The sequence below is a fragment of the Peromyscus eremicus genome, chromosome 12 (genome assembly GCF_949786415.1).
Source record: "Peromyscus eremicus chromosome 12, PerEre_H2_v1, whole genome shotgun sequence".
In the NCBI taxonomy this organism is placed as follows: Eukaryota; Metazoa; Chordata; class Mammalia; order Rodentia; family Cricetidae; genus Peromyscus; species Peromyscus eremicus.
Genome location: NC_081428.1, coordinates 68,230,653 through 68,252,232, shown reverse-complemented (window position 1 = coordinate 68,252,232; position 21,580 = coordinate 68,230,653). Strand labels below are relative to the sequence as shown.

Here is a 21,580-nt window from a genome sequence, read left to right as displayed (position 1 = left end):
AAAATAAAAAGACCCAGGAATGGTGGGGCAGGCCTGTAATCCCAGCTGCTCATGAAGTTCAAGCAGGAGCGTTGCAGATCAACTCTTCTCCTGGGCTACAGAGAGTATGAGGCCTGTCTGAGCAACCAAATGAGACCCGGTCTCAAAGGAAATGGATAGCGGAAGGTATAGCCCAGTGCTAAAACACTGGTCATGTATGTGAGGCCCTGGGGGGCAAATAGAAGATTGTTTATCTCACTTCTCAGTTTATATTGTACTACAGAGAAACACAAATAATGGTCATATATATATAAAGGAAGAATCCTACAGAACTGATTTTAACTGGTTTAACCAAAGGATGACAAACACCATAGCGGTGTGCATGTTTATCAAACAACTCACTGTCTGTAGAAATCCTTCTAAATGTCATTATTTTATTGAAAAGTAGCTTTAGAGCTTGGCCCATTCTTGGCCACTTTAGCGAGCCTGATTCTCTAGAAAGTGCCTCACCCTTCTCCAATAGGAGACATCTACTTTCACCCAGGCGAATGGAGTGTAAGGAGAGTCTACATTTATCCCACTCACTACAGTCTGGCATCACCTTGCATCTGGTCCTTGTCTTTTTCCCTCTTATGCGTACGTGGTTTTGTAACCCCTCCTGCTATGAAGAGAGCAGGAAAACATGCAGATTAAGCCAAGTGAAGTTCTTTAAGTTTGTGGGGCTGGGTGATTTCTAATTTCTGCCTCCCTTCATGGAGTAGGTCTTGTTTTTTTCTGGCTTTCCAAGCAAGAAGTCCCTAAATTGTCTAAAAATCCATCTTACGTCAGTGTTCCTCTTTCATGGTCTGAGAAGGTACTCTGTGATGGCTCATATTTCACCCAGGAATGCCAGGACCAGCTTAACACTTGATCTCCACCCCCCCCCCCATGTCCTGCTTGTCAATCTTGTCATAATCCTTTATCTCATTTGGTCTTAACAATCCTGGAGTGAGGGCTGCAGGTGAGTAAGCTTCCCAATGCACTGGAGTTTCTCAGTGATGTTCTACTATCCACCAGGATAGCAACCTTTTTACAAAGACCTGTGAGTCTAGAGTGGGATGTGCATGGTATTCATGAGCTTCAGGACCAACAGTTGCCTGATTGGTTACTAAGTCTTAGGTCCACTTGTCTGAGGGAATAAAGGGTATGTTGAGACCACCAAATGAATATCGCTCCCCTTCTAAAGTCATGGAAGTGAAGCTTGGGGCAGGTGCATTAAACCAGCCTGCCCTCCCACAACCCCTTACCATTCCTTTCCCCCAAAGCTCAAGACCCACTAGTTCATTCAGCACAAACTCAAAACACCCACCCTCAAGGACCTTCTCTCAAAGAAACAAATCGTCTGACAAAAAGCATTGGCGACCACTGCTTAAAGCATAGATTAGGGAGGAAGGAGATGATTTGAATATATATGCTGATAAAATATCCTTGATATGATAGCAATATCAGGAGCCCGAGGGGGGAAAACAGGCACTTAGATTTCTGAGATCTGGGTGAGAGCCAGAAAGCTTGGATGGCGGTATGATTATCAGTGTGGCCTTAGCCAAGTCACTTCAGCTGTCTGGAGTCTCATTGGTGCTTTGGTGAGGACGAAGATGGTGATAGGTAGTGTTGTCAGAGGTGAGGTGACAGTACTAATAACCAGGATGGAAAACTTTAGCACTGACTAGGTTCTCATAATGCACACGGCCTGCCATGCAGAAGTGGAGCCTGCCAGACAGTTTGACCTCCCTTGGCTGGCTCTGCAGTTGTCCACAGTCTTACAGAATAAAGGTTCCACCAGCATATTGCACACTAGCTGGAGTTCTATTTATTTATTCTTTTTTACTCTCAAACAGCCTTATATCAAGGTTACTGGCATCTCTTCAGTACTCTAGGTCACTGGGGTCCTTATCCAGGTACCCATGGTGACCACCAATGACAGCAGTGTTTCTTAGTTAGGGATACCTATGCTTTGTACATAGTAGCATCTAATTATTGGGTCAAGTTGCATGGTCTTGCATCATTTACAGGCTTTGCATTTTCAAGAAGAGCCACTTATTTTTATTTTATGTTCATTGGTGTTCTGCCAGCATGCATGTCTGTGTGAGGGTGTTGGAACCCCCCAGAACTAAAATTACAGTTGTGAGCTGCCATGTGAGTGCTGGGAATTGAACCCAGGTCCTCTAGATGGGCAGCCAGTGCTCTTAACTGCTGAGCCATCTCTCCAGCCCCCAAGAAGAATTACTTAAGGATTTGTCATATCTGTGCCTCATGACTAAGTCTTTTACCCCCAATTTTAAAATAGGAAGCCTCAATAAGCAAGTCACAGGATGAATCATGCCCCCAGGCCCTCACTCCAGATAGTATCCTTCCTATGCTGTCTAGACTATCACTCTTTCTAACTGGCAAAGGTAGAGGCATACAGGAGTAGGCCTGTGTCCTGTAGAGCTGGCCTCTAGTACCCCAATGTCCAACTGACAGAGGGTATTTGGGGCTGTATTACACACCACTTACTCCCTAGGACTCTATGCATTTAAAGCAATTTATTCTAAATAAGATGCTGGGATTGCCCACAAACCCGAAGTAGCAGAAGCAGGTGTCATTAGGGGAGGCCACACTTGCAGCCTCGTCCTTCCAGTGACTCTTTAATAAGAAGGTGTTTGAGCCTCTGTATTGTGTCATCTCTTCATGATCTTCCTCCAGAGTCTCCTGGGTTTTCTTTCAGAAATACTCGCAGCCTCTAACTAAGATGCTCGGAGCATGGGGACATGCACCTTCAGCACTTCTGCTTTAAGTAGCTGGAGGAGCGATGGGTCTAGTTCTGGAAAGGTATAATATATATATTTTTTCTTCCAATGAAACAAAGCAAAATGTGATAACAAGTTCCTCTACTCTATTTCACACACACACACACACACACACACACACACACACACACACACACACACCTACCTCTCAACTACAAGGTTAAGGTTTTGTTTCACACTTTCTTCTTTCCGCAATTATATTGACACTAGCTAGAGAGAGGCCTGTTATTTAATAATGCATGAATGGTCCAGTGTTTTACCTGAGTCTCATCAGCCACAGGGCATGAGAAACAACCGCACTTGGAAGACACCAAGAAATGTAAGCGCAGATTTCATCTCGGCACCGCGCTGCTATCGTGTGGATTTGCCTCAGACTCACTCTCTCGGAGCCTCACTCTCTTTGCTTACACACATGGATGTCAATACTTTGTTGTAAAGAGTACAAGATGAGGATATGGACCTATTCGTGCTCGGCTAGTCAGAGGCATACATGTGTTCATCAAGTCTAATTTGACTGAATTTGAATCTGTAAGTTGAATTTGAGCCTTTTTTGTATGGCAAGCTTATTGCAGCTTTGCTGAGGATGCAGTTACATAACAGGCAATAATTTTTTAAAAAAGAAGAAGAAGGTCTCCATTTTTTTTAATGATTTGTAGATATTAATATGCATAGATCAGGTCCCAAGGACTATAGTATTGTCCCCTTTCTAAACACACAGGAGGTGACAAAGCATGGAATCGGGCTTTCCTGAAGGCCTGCCCAAGCTGATGCAGGGTCGCCTTGCCAGCACAAGCATGGCACCTTCCCACTAAGTGATTGACCATACTTACTTATTACCTTTAATTCTGCTTTATGTATTATAATGTTTTTCTTCCCTGTATGGTCATAGAAACAATGCATGTTACTTATTGGAGACTTGGCTATTGACTTGCGGTCAAACATGAATGGCTATCTCTGAAACACTCCATAGCAGGGCACTAGTTCAGCAGTGAGGCACATGTACAGATAAGAATGCTAGATGGCTGTTAAACACTGGTGGTACAGAGAAGAAAGCTTCCCATGAGCGCTGAGAATAAGGGGAAGGAAGCCTGCATCCTAAGGCAGAGAGTTTTCTTTCCATCGATCTGCAGCAATGAGGTTGCCAACCACAGACCCAGGCTGGCTCTGAATATTGACCTCCGTCACGCACCTTTTAAGCTGTGACATTGTTTACTTATTTAGCAGCCCATGCCATAGCAGATTGAGTTCTCTGTGAGTACCCTCAGGTTAGGTTCTCTCTATTTTTTGCTTTTCTTAACTGTTTTCAGACTGAGATGATGATACTGCTCTTGGGATGAAGAATCATTTGGGTTCCTGTGTCTTTCTCTCCTTATAGATTTCCAAGACTTATTAGGTAGAAACCCTAACCCAGACACAGAACAATGTGGGATGTGTGGTAGGTTCTCAATAAACATAAGGAAACCTTGTTGGTAGTTAATTTTGAACCATCTCCTCCAGTCTCAAACCTTACCATCCATGGATGTGGACCTTCTGCCTTGGCCTGTGGCTTGTGGACAGCCTTCTTCCTTTGCTTTTCCTAACCATACCAGGTTCCAGTTATGTTCCGGGCTTTGAAGAATCTGCCTGCAGCCAGGGGAGAGATTAGGGAGGTGGAGTTTGAAAAGGGAACAGCTAGTTCCCGGGAGAGTTCCATTGATCCTAGCAATTGAGTCTCAGTCTCAGAGGGAGCCAGGCAGGCTGTGATGCATGCCTGTGGCCCACTCCCTGTCATCAGGTTACCTGTAATGTAAGACTTTCAGAAAAAGGCTGCCAGCTCTGTAGAAATCAAATGCAAGCCAGCCTGTTGCATGGCCCTCTGGAATGCAGACTCTATGACTGGCTCATCAAAGCAGGTGATAAACTTCTCCATGTTGCCTGTGATTTGCAGATTCTTCCGGATTGGAGCCTTGGCTCAGTGATGGAATATAGGATTAGCATGCATAAGATTCTGGGTTCAATGCCTAGCATGCTCTTTCCTTGTCTCTGTCTCTGTCTCTGTTTCTGTCTGTCTCTTTAACTCTCTGTGTCTGTCAGTCTCTGTCTCTCTGTCTCTCTCTATATCTCTTTTGCCCACCCCCACCACTCTCACCTTCAAAGTTTAAGCCTTAATTTTGCCTTAGCATAGTCTCACAGTTAAGTGACAGTTATATTTTATTGCTGAAGCACAAGAAAGAAATTGGTGGCCCATAACAAGGTTATTTTTAGTTCTTGGCATAGCTGTTCTATAAATTATCCAAAATACGTATAAGTGCGTCTTTCTGTACATCAAACACACTAATGAGTTACCCAAGCTATTTCTTAGAACACAGAGTACTAAGAATGTCTCAAATAACATGCTCGGTGACTCTCAGTGATGGTTAATGTGACTGCCTTTGGGGTTTGGGTTAACACACATCCCTGGTCAAGCATGCTACGGAAGAGATGTTCTTCAGTCCAGAGCATAATTACTTAGCCAGCCAGCCAAGTCCAAGTTCACCTAATCCGATGTTTATCACTCTCCCACTGTCTTCTGAGTGATTTGTGGGCTGAAGCATGGAGTTTCTTTTAAAACAATTAATATTGATTTACTGCATATGAGTATAATAAGGACCATTGACCCAACAGAAATAATTTTTTAAATTATTGCTTTTACTACTACAAAAAGAATAACCAACATTTCCCTTGTTTTTCTCTTTCCCTCTTATTCATTCTTTTCCTCCTGTTCCTAGATCTTCATCCCTTCTTCCCCACCTTCTCTATGCCTCCTCTTCCTGTCACTCTCCTCCTTCCCCAGTTATCGGGGGAAGTAACCAGCAGAGTTCTATAGGGATCCCCAGCTCTCTGTGTGTTGTTTCTCTGCTTTCCTGGAATCCTGGGCTAATGTGGAGAAAATCTTGATGATGCCATCACTATGGACGTTTTCATGATCAGGAGTCAGACCCCTGAGAGTTGACCTTCAGCAGAGCTCATGACTAACGATGGGCTCCTCCAGAGTAGAGAGCACAGAGACGTTGGTACCAGGAAGGCTAGTGCAAAGACTGCATGGAAATGGCTTGGCACACTATGCCTGCAAGGTCCCCTACCTTACAGTCCCAGCCTCCTGTCTTAGGAGAAGTGAAGCCTGTCATTAAACAATTAAAGAGAAACTAGCGACTCTGATTTGCATGGAACACCTCCAGACCTTTAACTGACAGTAATGTCATCTTATAAAATACTACAAGCCAAACATAACAGTAGACAGGCTACATTTCCATCCTGTGCAATGTGTTCACAGAGACAAGGGAAGGTCATCTGAAGTTTGCATAAAATAACCACAAGCCTCTAAGGTAGGAACCATCAGTTACTATCAGCTGTACTTCATTAAGTAATAATTCACTGTCCCTTTCAAAGGAAATAGAGATTGAAATCTTTTTACATGTAACTAAACAATACATTGGCAGTGTGTATTTTATTATTTTTTTCTTATAGAATCTATCCTTCCTACCTTCTCATGTCTATAAAATTTTATCTTATAAAACCCTGGCTATATGCAGTGCTCTGAACTTGCATGAAGTGTTTTATTTGTTCCTGCTCTTATCATTAGAGAATTTATGGAATTCTGTACCTTAACACTAAAAGTAGCCAAAGCTATAATCAAAAGAGGGCAGTGAGGTTTAACAGGCTTCAAATCAATTTTCTCAGCTTACTAACTGATAGTTTATTTTTAATTGGCACATACAGCATGTTCTGGAATAAAGATCACCTGAAAATTGATGCATAAACAGAGAATAATACCAGAAGAATTTTTTAATGACTCAAGAAAAACATAATATATCATTAAGGTCACTAGAAATCCCTTAAAATGAATGTGTATTCAAAATCAACCCTGAAGGATGTGCCTTCTACTGTGGGATATTTGCTGTTGGTACTTTCCCATCTATGAGCTTTGCACACTCCCATCCCTGTCACCTCTTGGTGAACCATTTCCACTGAATACGCAGTCTGTCCCCTCTCCATCTCATGAAGGGCATGCGCACATTTCTCCTGAAAGATATTCATTGACCATCTGTCACTGGGTGACTCAAAGCAACTGTACTTGAATAAAGCCTCATGAATGTATGTCAAGAACAATCAATATCTTTACTTAGATTGCTTCCAAGTTTTTCATCCTTTCTTTGTTCTTTGCCTTTTTCCTTCATTTAATGATATTATTGGAAGTGGCCAACAGTTTTGTAAATGTTACCAGCCCCTGGGTATCCTGCTTTTCTGGAGTGGTGGATACATGGAGACTTGAAATAACATAACCTTTCTGCCCAGCACCTTCCATTCTTTCTACATTACAGGAGAAATTTTTGTAGAATGGGATGGTAACTCTTAGTTTCTTCCAGCCTTGTGATATGTCCTAGACATGGAGTGAGTTTTAGACTATGGGGTCCTAATTAGGCACACCCAAAGAGAATAATTTTTGTTGGTGTCCTTCTTATGGTTTTTGTTTTGTTTTGTTTTTTTGAGACAGGGTTTCTCTGTGTAGCTTTGTGCCTTTCCTGGAACTCACTTGGTAGACCAGGCTGGCTTCGAACTCACAGAGTTCTGCCTGGCTCTGCCTCCCGAGTGCTGGGATTAAAGGCGTGCTGGGATTAAAACCGCCTGGCTTCCTATGGTTTTTAATAATATTGTTAACCCTATCAACAAACTGAAACTCAAAATAAAATCTAAAGTAGTCAGAGAATCTATACTTAATTTTGTTTGAAAGATTAAGCTGCAACATTTATTTATTTTTACATGTGTTGTGTGTGCCTGTCAAGGTCAGGAGACAACTTGTAAGTATTGGTTCTCTCCTTCTACCATGTAGCACTTGGGGATTGAACTCAGGTCTTCAGGGTCGGTGGCAAGTACCTTTACCTGCTGGGCCATCTTGCAGGTCTACCTACATTTGGTTCATTGTGTGATAAACGAAGAAGGGATTCTTCCTTTACAAGCAGAGTGAGCCGTCTCATTCAGTTTGAGTGTATATTGAAGGTTCATGTGAACAAGCCTGTCATTTGCCGGTCCATTGTGTCGGAAGGAGCTGAGTTTCCCCATGTTGTCTGTAGACTTAATCCTGAAATTTCAAGTCCCCTCGTCAGATAGGATCTTCTTCCTTTGGTACCTTCTAAAGTTTAGGAGTTTTGTTTGTTGTTGTTGTTATTGGGCCTTTTTTATGCTCTTAGGAAAAAATTTAATGAATACATTGAGGAGACTATTTGAGAAGACTCTTGGCATTTTTCTTTGAATAGCTTCCAAGCTGTAGCAAATAAGAACAAGGATGACTTGAAGACTCTCATTTGATTGGTGACATCATCTGCCAGGCTCCCAAAGAACATGGCTCATTAAGGAGAGCATGGCACTCAGAAGGCCACTGTGGGGTACTAATAAGCAAGAGGAACTGGGGCAGGTGGTTTTGTCTCTGCCCATCTGTTAAATGGGTATTATAATATTTTGTTGGCAAGGTGGCTTTGAGGTATAATTAAGGTTTATGAAGTGCTTCGGGAGCCTGGGAGATTCTGTTCTCAAAACAGAGCATGTTATTACCTCATCCTTGATTTTTGTTGCTCAGATTCCCCTTCTTGAGCTACATTATTCCCATGTTTACAATTCAGGTACTTTTCCAACTCAGTTACAAAGACATGACATGACACACTCTATATGTTTAAGTCCTTGGGTATAAATATTGAATGAAAAATATATAATTTTAAAAGGGGGGTTGTTTTTATGTGTTTTTCCTACATGATGTCTGTGTGTCATACACATGCCTGGTTCCTGTGGAGGTGGGAAGAGAGTACTGGTTCCTCTGGAATGGGAGATACTAAAGGTTGTAAGCTGTCATGAGGGTGCTGGGAACTGAACCTGGATCCTCTAGAAGAGCAGCCAGTACTCTTAGCCACTGAGCCATCCCTCCAGCCCTGTATATGCTAGTTTGTGATTTCAAAGAGTTTCTCCTTAGAACATATTTAACTGAATCCAAACCTGAGTAACAGCAGGAGGAATTTATGTTGTAATCACTTTAATGACTTGAGATACAAATTTGTCTTGTCCTTTGATTCCCCTTCTAGTACTTTGCTTTATATCTTGTGTATTAATTTGGGACTTTTATATTTGTGAATATAAAGCCCTAAATTATGTAAATTGCCTCTACTCCATTTTCATATTTTGTATTCTTGAGAAAAAAATCACATTTTCTCACTTAAACAGTGTCATAATTATGGATTACATCTCTGACCAAGTAATCACCATCAAATAAATCATACATGTGATTAACCATATATCATAAAACCAAAATAATTACTGCTATAAACATCTATATTTGTACAAAATAGCGAAATGATGCTCACAGTCCTATAGTTTGCTTAACTGTCCTATATGCTTTGACAGATGTGTTAAATTTACTTGTAAAATATTAGAAGTTGTTTTTATGAATTTGACTTCCCTAAAGCTAGCTTCATCATAACAAATATTTTAATCAATATCTTGATGTCCTGGAATTTTAATACACTCAATTACAGTCATTTAAAACACCGATTTTCTCAAAATTGTCTTCAGCGAATTTAGATTTTTGCATAGTATATAGAGTGAATTTGTTTCTGATCATAGTACTAAGGGTTTATATATTAGGAAAAAAACCTTGTTTCTTATTGAATTTGAAAATATGTTAGTATGTGCCTTTACTATCCCTGCTTAATGCCCTACCCCAAAGTAGAGTGGTCTACAAAATACCTGCCAACATTCGTAGATATGAGAAGGGCGTGGAATACCTAACAGGGAGACTTCTAGTCCGTTACCTTGGTGACGGGATGAAGTTACAGACTAGGGAATGTATTAGACTCAAGACTTGACTTTACACACTGTATGTGGCCTATATTTACCCTTTCCGCCTTCCTATACAAAACTGAGGAGCTAGCAGATGACGCCTTTGAGAAATGCCGGAACAGTTTACAACTAGATAAAACAGATTAACCAACAGAATATAAGGTATTTTCAATAACAGGAATATTTCTGAACTTTCACAGTTGAAATGAGTGCTTACGAAAGTTACTCATGTTGTACTGATTAATGATCTCTTTCAAGACAGTCCACATCGAAAAGGAGACTCTTCCTCTATTGCTTATTCTCATACCTCTACAGGGTAGACGTTATACAAGTATAAATAAATACAGGCTGTTTTGAAGTGCTTTAGTATAACTGTATTCCCTCTGAATGTAGGAAGATATTTGATAAATAACTGTTTTTAATATTGTCCAAGTCAATCTTTTCAAAATAGGATTGCCAGCTTCTAACAATTATCACAAGATAACTTTGGCCGTTCTTAATCTCCTATTCTTCTATCTCTTTCATGGTGACAGATTATATCTAACTTTCACTGATCTTCAAAGCCTAAAGTCTACACATTCATATGTAGATTCAATAAAAAGATACTTCATAATGTTTATAGTCTGTCTGGGAATCATCACATAACTGTAAAATCATGCACCCATTACTTTCTTGTTAAAGCTCTATAGGCAATGTTATAGATGGGTAGCTCAAGGTCTGGATACAGGGAATCAACTCACTCAGCACATCCAGAAGGAATTGTAGGTTTCTCATGTAATTTCTACTCAAGAAGCAAATGGGTAGCCATTCGTGTACACATCCAAAATGTACCAATAATCCAGGATGCGTATCTTACCTAACAACCATCATTTTAACCTATAATGCTTTTCTTTCTACAAAAGTATGGGAAACATAGATGTTCATCTTTAGCAATGAACATGGGACCCTATTCTTCCTTACTGGGCTCCTTTGACACAACTCACTATAACTATCATTTGACAGTTGGCAGGAAGATGGTACCTGCTGGACACTACAGGCTGTAGTAAATCATAAATAAGTATAAGTAGAACTGGATTTGTGAAGAATGGTGTAGTAGCCAAACCAGAGTGTCATGGCTTGTGATGGCAAATACCACACACACACACACACACACACACTATCTGATCAAACTTTGAAGGCCTCATGACCTAGAAAAAGCAACTATAGGTGGCAGCATAAAAAAGAAGACTGTCTGAAAAATTGCAGAATTTGCAGTGTGCAACAGTGAGAATGGGAGAGACCAGAAAGCACAAAAATATGGGAAAGGTGGAATAAAAATTCTATCATCCAATTTGGACAGAAATTAGCTATGAGAACCAACATACCTAGTTCATTGAACAGATCTTTATTATGTCTTGATTTCATTACTGTGTTCAATGATCTTTATCAAAAACATTTTACACTCAACTGTTTCAAAGCATTGGTTTAACTGGTATCATCCCTTTGGGTAGTAAATAAATGTGGCTTTGGTAACACAAACAAGTTTTACTAGCAGTAGTCTTCCAGGTTTTAATATTCCTCTCCTCCCCCAACGCCCACCCAAGAGTAGCTATTATCTCAGGCACCCTGGGATTAGCAGTATGGTTGCCACAAGGGAAGTGGGACGTCTCACTAGAAACTTCGGAGTAGAGCCACTTACAGAAGTCTGAAAACCATACATTGCGTTTGTTAGTCGGTGTTTTCTAAGACACAGTACTAGCTCTAATGGAGTATGTTTATGACATGCACTTCTAATTTAGGGAAGAGACCCAAACGAATTCAAACGGAATGTGCAAAATCAACCTAATTGCTTTCCATCTTTAATTACTGCATTTGATAGTCTATTATGTGTTTTTGCATTTAGATATGAGGACATGCTTCTTATTTCTTTCACTTTTCTTCCTGGGAGAGTTGATTGAGCTATTTGGGGAAAGAAAAAGACAGGGAATAGAGAAGGGCACATCCCACTTTTTTCCCTGCCTAGCAAGTCTGTTCCTTTCGAGAACTAAATTTCTTTTAAAATATATTTCAGGTCTTAATGAAGAAATATGTAATTCTATATACTTTGCTAATTTGCCTTTAAATTTCCAAGAAGGTCTCAGTCAACATCTGCTTGAGTTTAGTGAAAATAGACAAGCAATCAAACTTTTAATATTCTTTGTTCATGAGAAATCTCAAGGTTTAATTTTGGTCATTAGTTCAATGTTACCATTCATTTGGGATGAATTGTGATAGGACAGTGTTTCAATGTGCTATGGTGGCTGGCCACAAGCTCCTCTGCTCAAGTACTCCTCCTGCGTCAGCCTCTTGCTTATGTGAGTTTATAGGTGGTTGGCACCTCAAGCAGAAATTCTCTGACTCTAACATCAGGATATTTCCCCACTAATTGTGAACAGAGCCTGATTTGATGGGATTTTGATGTGATGTTGGCATTTCTAGTCCTAGCCTGTGAGAGTCCAGTGACTATAGGCGTCTTTCTCTTCCAGAGTCAATGGGCATACACGCAAGGAAGAGATGGCCGGGGCTGCAGTGTTATCTGTTTGTCACTGGTATGCGATGGAATAGGGACACTCTCATACAAAAGAAGCTTGGGAACAAAGTCAACTAGGAAAGGGGGATTAGAACGAGTATATTTTCCCTGGGTGCTACCCACACTGTAATATGAGCAGACAGAGGGTGTATATCCTGCTAAAGCTTGCTTAGAAGCATTCCCAAGCTAACAGATTTTCTTTAAAAAAAAAAAATGGCTTAAGAATTTGTTTTGAAGTTGTCAGTTGAGCATATGGCTAGAGGGCATGGACTCAGTCCTAATTTGTTGCTTTCATAATGTGTTTGACATTGGAATTTAGACTTCAGAAACAGAAAACGGAATGCTTTGAGTGAAGTACATTTCATAAACTCTCGATTTAAAATAAAAACGCTCCCTGGTAAATTAAAGTGAGACATCATAAAGCAAACAACACACTGCTTAAAGCTATGAGAGGTTCTTACAGTGTATCTGCGTCTTCCAGACTACAAATTTAGGAAAATGCCAAAGTCCTGGCTTTCAAAAAGAGGAAGAAGTGTACCAGATACAGTATTTAAAATTTGCAGTCTTGTAAAACACAGTTAGGCCAAGTGGGCAAAGGTGGAATTCAAGCCTGACTTTGCCTAACCAACAAACTGAATTCTGTTCCTAAGAAGACAAAGATGTCAAGAAGCAGAATTCAGTTCATTGGTTAGGCGAAGCCAGGGTTCAATTCCACCTTTGTCCGCTTGGCCTATGCAGAACCCTGTCTCTCTACCAGCTGCGTCTTCCTAACTATGAAGATGATATTATTAGTAGACTTTAATAGAGTGAATATGCAGTACATGCTGCACCTTCTGGGGAGTGCTTGGTTTTATTGGGAAGGATTATAGGTAAAGGGTTAGAATTTAGGATAGACTTGCCCACTTGCCATTGTTGGGATCTGTATTAAGGTGTGTACTCCATGGAATAGCTCTTGCTTCTGTCCTAAAGCCTTCCACTAGGCAGTGGTGGAAGGGCTGAATAAGCCATTGGTTATTCTATAAACAGAGTGTTGACCTTCCAGTAGCCTAAGTAAAACTACATGTAAGCCTATGCGCTTCCCCGCAGACACTGCTATTCCCTCTGTGCTCAAGTACAGAGAACTGAATAAGTCAAAATAAGATGCTGCCAAACTATGTAGGTCAAAGCCCCTGAAAAACATCTACAGGCAATGTGCTGAATATCACAGGTGGCATATTCCTTTGAAGCACAGGCATAATTATGCTCAGCTCATGCGTACGGCAGATTGATTCAGTCCTGTGTGGCTGTTGTTGAATGGGACAGATGATGAAGGGTGACAGTTGTACAAACACATAGTGGTGGGGCAGAAATCTCACTTGTGACATAGCTCACTCTGTAAGGTGGGGAGAGGCGAGAGAAGGCAGGAGCAAGCTGACAAAGTCACTGTTTCTAGGGCTAGGCAGAAAGCGAGGGCAGAACAGTAGAGAAGCAGAGAAGGTACCCATGTGATAGCTAACCCCCGTGGAATAGCTGCTAGTGATGGTGGGCTGCGTGCGGTGCTCCAGCTGGGATCTAGGCAAATTGCTTTGCCCTATTGGTGCCTCGGTTTCCTCATCTTTAAAATGAGGATAATGATAATTACCCCCGGTTTTCATGAGGATCACATGAGATAATGAGGTATAAGTGGTTTATAAAGCAGGAAGTTGCTGTCCCTGTGAACTGTTGCCTCTGCCTTGAGAGAGAGTCTGCCAGTTAACCTTGCCATTTCCTACCTTGTGAGCTGAACTTCTCATGCTTCCTCCTCGGGTATAAGCTTGAGGCTCTGGTTGAGTGAGGTGATTCTTATCCCACTTATTTTAAATCCTACTAAAAGAATCCCGTTTGCTCCTGCCTTTAGGAAAAAGAGAATCCTTCTGGGTACCCCAAAGTTGACCCCTCTGCCTTTTCTTTCTTCCTAAGGGAAAACCCAAGTAGTCTAGAGGGTAGAGTTTTTCTTCTCTCCTGGAATCATTGGAATGGCTGATGGTGGGAGATAAGAGCCTTCCTGTAGGACTGGCCTAACTGGGATGTCCTGTGGATATCCTCAGTCTGTAGGATTCTCCACGTAGACAGCTTTTCTCCTTGCCAATTTGGTCATAGCATTTGATCATGGACACATTAACAACCGTTCCTAGGTCACACGCCATATCTGCTAGGGACTAACTACCCTCTAGAACACCAGAGAGAGGGCGAGGCTCAGCAGAATTCTCACGACTGACTCATGGCCATGAGCTAATGTCTCTGGTTTTGTGAGTCAGTGCTGGTCCAGGTACTGGTTTTGTAGATTAAAAAAAAAAAAAAAGAAAAGAAAAGCACAAAGGACATTGGCTAGACTCCTCTATTACCATTTGCTTGAGAAGGGCTGAAGGAAACCTCCCCTCCCTGTCACTAGAGAGTGACATTCTAAAGACTGGATGTTCAGTTCTTGTTCTCTGTTTATATTTATATATATATATATATATATATACACACACACACACACACACACACACACACACACACACATATATATATATATGTATATATAAAGTAGAGTTTCTTCAGGAGCTGATAATAATAGTAATAATAAACCCGGTGATTTGGTGTGTGTGTGTGTGTGTGTGTGTGTGTGTGTGTCTCCAGGCAAAGGAGTTGAAATGATGTGTTTGGGAGATGAATGTTCTTGTACTAGGCAAGACCTAGCTTGCAGGAGAACATCTGGAGCCGACCCATTCTGCATGGGATGGGGCCAAGACGTGTTTATGCCTTCGCGCCTGTTTGAACAGGTCTAATCTTAAAATGATTTATAAGGTTTTAGGAGATTCCCCTTCACATACTATTTCCTTATATAACTGGCATATGTACTGGAAGCTTCGTTTAAAAAATGGCAACAGTGGTTATCCACATGAAATAGAATTAAAATGTTTAGAATCAGACTGACTATTAAATATTAGGGAGGCATTCCACTGAACTGATAGTATCAATATGAAATTATGAATTATCAATATGAAATGGATGCCTGGTTCATAACTATATTAGTCACCAGGATACAAAGTTGTGTCACATATATATTTTAAGTCAGCATTTCCTAGTTTTAAAATATTCAGGAGAGAGATTTTGTAGAAAGAAAAAAACTACCTGGACCTTTGCTCTCGAATACACTGAAGTATTGCGAAAAGTTTGATTTAAAAACTATGTATCGGGTGGAAGACAGAAAACAGTGAGAGAGAGCGCTTAAGTTATGGACAAATCAATCAAGCGGAGGGAATTTTAATTGTTTCAACCACCAGTATCTTTCTTGGTTTCCTCCAGGACAGGAAATATCTTGTGGGAATGTCATGGGGAGTCCTCTTAGCTTTTTAAATCGACATTTCATGTATCTTTTTAGGGGTAGGAGAGTGCTGCATTTCTCAACACACAACCTAGCGGGGGCGGTTGTCGGCATGCCCTATAGTAGACGCCCGAAGTCCCTGAGAAAGGAAATCATGCCTTTCTCCATTGCTTCTGCTGCCCCTTTGCTCTGCCCTCCCCCCTCAGCTCCAGCTTGCTTCTCACTCCTTCCTGTCAAAATGGAAATAAGTTGACAAGAAGAGAGAGGGAAGGAAGAAAGGAAGGAAAAAAAAGGAAGTGGGAAAAAAAATACTAAGGAAGCTTAAACTTCAGTAGTCCTGAAACGACTCATTCAAACTTCTTCTTGGCAAGTTGGCATATTTAATACTTTCCCAGCTGGTAAACCCCAGTCTTTCAGTACTGTCTGCGTCAACTGCAGATTTAAAAACACCAACGGCCAATTTCGTTCTCTGACTTGGAGACCATTGGAAGTATTGCATCACTTAAATGAATCTGAGCTTATTATATTTGCTTGCACCTTAGCAAAGAGTGTACCCAGAAATTGAGTTTACCTTTTGCTCAGATCCACTTTAAAGATGATTCTATGAATACCAAAATGTTAACAAGGGGTCACTCTAGGAAGGAACCCTGGACATATTTTTCATTTCCTGCTTTGCTTGGCATTACAAAATATATGCAGTTTTTATTGAAGTAAATGAATAAAATGCGGTATGGACAGAACTCTAGTGAAGTCCAGATAAAAGGAAAGTCTCCTAATAGAAAGACAAAAAAAGCATTTATTTTTCAGCAATTCCAAAAAATAATGTTATATACAAAACTCTATAATGATACGGAAAGACCTTTAAAAGTTTTGGTGTATTTTCTTAGAAACTTCAAAATTGCTAGCCCCCAGACTGGTGTGCCCAAGATGACATCTAAGTGGTCCTCTCAAGATTCATTAAGTTATGTTCTGTGATATGAGCATATGAGTGAAGTTGGCTATCCCATATTTCCAGTTCCTAGTTGACATTACCCATGGAATAACACTCTTCCGTGTTTTCAAGAACATTTCTTAAGAGCCAGAAGGTATATACCTGAAAAAGGAAAACCACACAGATAGAGTGCCACGTAAGTGACCAGACCATTCTACAGTTCAATTTCCATTTCTGTCAGGCAGAAGTGATCTCTCATGAAGGTTGTTCGGAGTTCACTGTATGAAGCCCATAATGCAGAGCCTGCCCACTGAGCATGTCCCTGACAAATCAGTTAGTTAATATGAGGGCCAGATGCTGTAGGGTAATCATATTAATAGATCAGTTAGCCCTTCCATCTTCAAAGGGCTCACAGTCAATCTTTGCAAACTGATAAAGCTGGCTATAATTCAGTGTGACAGGGGCTCTAATCTCTCTGGAATGTCCTTCTCCCTTCTACCACCTTTGTCTCCCAGGCAGACTCGTGCTTATCCATTTAAACTCACTAGAAGTATTACCTATAGACGAAGGCTTCCCATTCCACCCCCAATATGCATATTCAGAATGTCTGAAGGAGTAGCTCTGTCTGGTCATCCTATCTTGATGGTGGTGTACTCAACAAGTCTCAATATATCTTTGTTTTCTCTTCCTTGTCTGAACAAACTATGATGCAGAACAGAAAATACTATTTTATCGAGTTTCTCAGGGAATCCGATATTTAGTGTTGGATTTTGAAGTGATAAGCAGGACATTATAGTGAGTAAAAAGAGAAAAGGCGTTCCATTTAGAGGTGACTAAAGTCATGGAGACATGGATGCATCCCATATGCCCAAGAACAGGGACTCCAAGGTATTTGGAGAAAGAATGTGAATCTGGAGAGAAGTCCTCAGAGCTAGAATGAGAAGGGATTGCAATCTTGGAATACCATCCCAAAGAATTAAGTTCCATCTTAACAAGCCCAGGGAAAACACTAATTGGTGAAGACATCATATCCTGGTGGAGGGAAATGACTAAGGGTAGATGCTGTGAAGTTGGAAGGCTGAGGGCAAGGAGACGAACTGGGGAGGTGTTCCAAGAACTCAGACCATGGCAAGAGAAAGAAGTGCTGAGTGTAGGTGAGGATAGAATTGCAATTTATATTTCAGAGACAGAGACACACTTTCACAGTGGGGTTGTTTTGACTTTTATCAGTGTAGTATTTCTTCGACATAATTTAGGATTATTTCTTGCCACACTCATATTAGCAAACAAGAAAAAATGATAGATTCCTCAGATGTTTGGTATTTCTTCAGTGAGGATTAGCATGGCTATTTATGCTATTGGTTTGTGTATAGAGGGCCCACCAGTATATGTGGTTGACTGAATAAAGACACACTGTATATATGTGCCTGGACTGCCACTGGAATCGTTTGACAGGAAGTAGTGTTGAAAGGAGGAAGAAGTTCGTGAAGAGAGCCAGGCCTATTGTGCCAGCCAGATCTTCAGTTTTATTAGCTCTGAAAGGAATCCACTGGACTAAATCTTTCAGCATTCTTTCTGGTTTTCACTCTAGTAGGAATGAACACTTTTCATGAAAAGTTTGTCTTTAACTCCATTTTTAAAAAAGATGGGGGCAACGTTTTCTTAGTTTAAGGCATCATGAAAACAAAGCACATGCTATCACATATCCATGCCATTTTCAAAGTCCGCAACAGGAAATGCATTCCCCCTCTGGCCTGCCATCCTCAATAGCGGTTCAGTTAACTGAATTATAAATGCTCCTTTCCTTTGTGATGGGAAATGGAAACCACGGCTATCTTACAAAGAGTATTTACTGCTTTGGTTGTTACTTCTACTCCAAAGAGGACTCAGAATTCTTGTCAGGTACAGTGTTACTGAGCTGTGTTATGGAGCTGGACCCATAGAGCCTTGGAAGATAGGGAACCAAGAACGAGAAAAGAAGATTCAGGAAATTAAGCAAAGGTTTCATCCTGCTTGAGTGCCCAGAACATGCTGTTTTGGAATGTTTGTGGCAGAGACCACTGCAGGAGACCATTGCAATTAATAGAACTACAATATCGTCAGAATTGTGAATGTGCACTCAGTATTCCAGACTATAGAAACAATCTAGACTCCACCTGTCAGTTCCCCCGTTAGGGGTTAGGAGAGAGAGTATGAGAGATCTAGAAGACACTTTACTTTAAAGTTAAACTTAAACAGTTTGGGAAAGATTCTTTGAAAATTGCTTCCTTTCACTTCTAACTAAATTCAGTGACAAAGACCCTACATTGTTCTTAGTTTTCTTGAAATATTTGCATCTTTATTTCTTAAATTTTCAATTCAAACTGTAACCTTAGTTTCTGGCATATTGAAACCTCTAGTTTCTAGGATATATTATTTTCTGGAGTATGAGTGACCTGAACTCACAGAGATCACCCATCTACCATGTGATAACATGTGCTTTGCATTTAAGGAGTTATGAAAGGTTAGCCCCACTGTCCACTTTCTTTAGGCTTTGGAAGAGGTCAGTGGCCATTTCCCAGGAGGACATTTGGAAGTGGGGATGTCATCACAGAAGAAGAAGGCTTACTAGGAGTTCTTACACTACTGTTATAGAAGGACAGTGGAGGCGGAGCTAGAGTTTGGCTTTTAGATTGACTAGAAGGACCTGGCTTTGAATAATGCTAGGCCTTTCAAAATTGTAGTCAAGAGCTAGCTTTGTGATAGTCTGTTATAGTTTGTGATACACAGCATTGGTAACAAATGGATTTGGAAAAAACACAATATGATGTGTCCTTCAACTTGATTTTTCATGCCAAAGGTGAAGAGCAGGCATTGATGTACAAAATTACACATTAGAAGTCAGTTATCAGTACGTGTATTATTAGTGTGAAAAACTTTCAGTTTAGTAAAGTGTGTAAAAGACCCATCCACAGAGAGAGGGAGAGAGAATAACATACATGGGTTTTGGTTGTTTCTCCTTTTGCTTTCTGAGATAGGATCTTAGCGTGGAACTGAGTCTTGCCTCGAAGTTAGCTTCTCTTGCCTGGGTCTCCATAGAAGAGTGGTAAGAGTATACCACCATGCCCAGGCACATGTGTGGAGTCTGGCTGCTGGTATTGTTTAATTGTTCCCATCACATGAGTAAAAGGTGAATGAAGTAAGATATCTATGTAGGAATTCAGTGTTTTGTCACAGAAAACCAATGAAAGCATAGAGGTGTAATAGAAGAAAACATTTTATAGAAGAAAATGATAACTTCTTTTAGGGCTTTAAAGGTGAGGGGGGGGGGGGACATAGATGTTCCACAAATAATCTTTGGGAAAAAGAATGGATGGGGAAAAGTGAAAAAGACATGAAGTTGAGAGTAACTAAAACATAAAATAACCATGTAGAATTCTGCAAGGTTTAAAATAGCAGAAATGAAAAACAAAACAAAACAAAAAACTAGAAGTTCTGTCCCTGGCCTTTTCTTAAGTAATGGACCAGCAGCTCTTAGGTAGCTCGTGCTTCTGGTGTTGTGAGGTTTCCAGATGCCAGTTCCCCTGCCATGGAGCACTGCTGGAGCACTGCTGGAGCACTGCTGGAGCACCACTGCAGCAACACAAACCCTTGTGATGTAGATGTGGAAGACGGTTGTTTAGATCTGCTGCTCAAGACTTCTTGGGTCCTGAGAGCTTTCTGCACCTATTAAATATTTCCAATTGAGTTGATCATTTTCTCTGCAACCGATTGGTGCAAATATAAGTACAGATATTAAATAAGCAGAAAGCTCCACAGATTCTCTTTATCGCATTGCTTTTAAGTAATGGTTTTATTTGTATTTTTATAGTAGTGTTTTTTGTTAATTATTTGAGAGTTTTGTATAATTATTTCAATCATATGCAATGCCCCCAACTCCTCGCTGATGCACCCCTACTTCTCTACCCATTCAACCTCAAGTTCTCTTTTAAAAAAATTATATATATATATATTCAATTTGTATGTCCTAACTACAGTTGGATGTCAGGCCTGCCCTGGAGAATAGTTAATCTACCAGAAGTCTAACTCTTCTTTTCTAAGCATCTCCCAGAGGCCAGTAGCTCCTCAGTTAGTGGTGCGACTTTGTGTCCGCTCTTCCATCCTCCATGCTGGGTTTTGTCTAACTTGAGCTTGCTCAGATCCATGTAATGCAGGCTGTCACTCTCACTGTTAGTTCCTTTTCAATTCCACACTATCATCTGAACTTCAGACACTCTGGTGTTGCTATTGTCACTGTCGGGTTTAGAATATGGAGTGTCAACCTCATTCTGTAGGCTACAGGATCATCCTTTGCTTGCCAGGCATGTACCTTGCAGTGAGGAGCGATTCTCTTTCCAGCCAGTACTGTTTGAGCCCCACACCCCACACTGCCAATCTTATTTCTCTATTGTAGAAGGAGTGCTGTAATAAAAGAGACAGCATTTGACCGATAAGAGATGGGCTTCCATTTGCAAAATATTGGGTTGGCATTATAACTTTTTGGCCTGGAACTTGATGTGCTGTGAGAGCTATCATGATGGGAATATTCTAATTCCTTTTACCCCATTGGATTTTCATGGTGCCTGGCTAACAGATAATATGAAGGTTATCTGAGACCTTTCTGCTTAGGGCTCAGCTGTAGTCAGCCAACCCCAGGCACTGGAAGATGGGTAGTCCTTGGAGTCAAAATCCTAAGTCCAAGAAAGTAGCTCAGGACCAGCTCAGTGTGCAGTGACACCCAAGTTCAGGACAAGCTTGGGTGCAGCAGCTGCAGCTGGACATAACTCATGGGCTCACCCAAATATTTCAGTAGCAACATAGCAAGAAAAGCTAAACAAGTAAGACTCTTCCCTACTCCTTTTTCTAATGAGACACATACGGCATCCTTTTGACCTCTAGCAGACAATTGTGGTTACTCCGCTGTGTATGTTCATATAGTCAGGGGTATGCAGCTTATGGGTGACTTCGAAACTTGGGTGAGACAGACACAATTGTAATCAGTGCTTGCAATCATTGAGCCAAGGAGTCCATAATGTACTTCACATTGCTGTGACTGACCCATGCCCAAGTTCTCTAGGATCAGGAAGCAATGTCCCCAGTAAGCA

The 21,580-nt window shown here is 40.9% G+C and overlaps 1 protein-coding gene across 2 annotated transcripts in view; it reads left to right on the top strand.

Annotated features, from left to right (window-relative positions):
* Tp63 (tumor protein p63) overlaps positions 1-21,580 on the top strand; it is an 89,707-nt gene that overhangs the window by 17,971 nt on the left and 50,156 nt on the right. The gene's annotated exons all lie outside the window — the stretch shown is intronic.